General features: G+C 30.9%; 1 protein-coding gene across 1 annotated transcript in view; it reads left to right on the plus strand.

The window, feature by feature from the left end:
* speck (GNAT family N-acetyltransferase speck) overlaps nucleotides 1–1,538 on the plus strand; it is a 69,844-nt gene that overhangs the window by 35,201 nt on the left and 33,105 nt on the right. The window lies entirely within an intron of this gene.

Below are 1,538 nucleotides of genomic sequence, written 5' to 3' on the forward strand. Positions count from 1 at the left end.
AGTCAAAGTTGGGGAAGAAAATTTTAAAAAAGTTAAAAATCCAGAAATAGTCCTAATTTTATGATGGTTCCTTAATATATTTTAACTACATTGGATTTGAGTATGGAGAGGTAACTATCTGGAAGTATTTTACATAAAAAATCTACTAAGTATTGCCCGGTTTGTAGTTGCAGTAAAAACACATGAAAAGGCACGATTTTTTTTTAAATTCGAAAAAATGTAAATATTTCAAAAACGGTGACACTTTTACCTGAAAATTTTTTGTTTATCAGGGAGCTCACCCCCACCTACCTTCCCCTAAAGTTTGGCACGTTACTTCTGGGACACCCTGTATATGTATGTACATATTTTTGTCACATCCCACGTGCCGCCGCCGAGTAACGAAAATATCGGCGCGGCTGCGGCGTTCGGCGCCTTAGGAATTTTGTACAAAATTTTAATGATGTATGCACATTGAAAAATATCGTTTGATGGAACTACTACTCGTATAAATATAGTTACTTTACGAAATGAAAATTATATTTTTTTAAGTTTTTTTTACCTAATTTGGGCCACTGAATAAAAGATGATCTCCCTAATTTTTCTAAAAAAAAGCGTAACTCAGAAAAAACATAGCAAACACGTTTTTCGATCGAAAGCGTTTATTACAGTTAAATTAGGATCGAACACTGGTAATCCGACGATTTTTTCCGCAGCAGTAAATTTTTTTGAATACTACAACAATACTACTTTTTTATATAGGTACTACAACAACAAGAAAGTTATCACACATCAAAAACTTTAACGCTAATATCAAAAAAGGGCAGTTTTAACAGAAGTGCCCTCATTGCATCTAACTCCTCAATTTTTGGAGATAAAACAAAAGCAAGTTGATTTTCTTCCGTATTTTTTCTTTAATAAAGAGTTGAATATTTTTTAAACAGACTTTTAATAAAAAGAAAAACCTTTTTTTGCTAATTTTTACATCCGTAAGTTATTTTATTCTGGAGTCACACAGACGTATACAAGTACTAGGTGGTTGTGTGAAAATTACATTAGCATTCATAACACTGTACAGCACTCGGCTGGGTATTGGACCAAACCAACTTTAAGATACTGATTCATATCGAAAATCGAAATCGAGATATAGGCCTTCCAAGTTCGAAATTGGACCTTTGGTAAAAAATTATTTTTAATTATTGCATGTAAAATGCAAAAAAGTAAAAATTCAGACGTGGTCCGCTTTTTTTCTCTTATTTATATATTATATAACTCTTTTTGTGAAAACTTATTTTACAGGCGGTATAACGGGTCAAAGGTCAGATCATCGAATAATTAAAGCCTTAATATTTCAGAAATTTTTGAACTGATTTTTAAAAGATTCATATCGTTGTAAAATCGATTTAACCCCCTTTCTTGTGATCTGCATACTTTTATACTTCATATATAAAAACACATTTAAAGGAAAAAATACCTTTTTTGTATAGCAAAAATATTTTAAACAAAAAAATTACGAACCGATTTTTAAAAAATTGGTATCGTTGTAAAGGCGATTAAAC

The sequence above is a fragment of the Rhagoletis zephyria genome, unplaced genomic scaffold, assembly GCF_001687245.7.
Source record: "Rhagoletis zephyria isolate East Lansing unplaced genomic scaffold, Rhagoletis_zephyria_1.1 Rzeph_scaffold_02264, whole genome shotgun sequence".
Classification (NCBI taxonomy): domain Eukaryota; kingdom Metazoa; phylum Arthropoda; class Insecta; order Diptera; family Tephritidae; genus Rhagoletis; species Rhagoletis zephyria.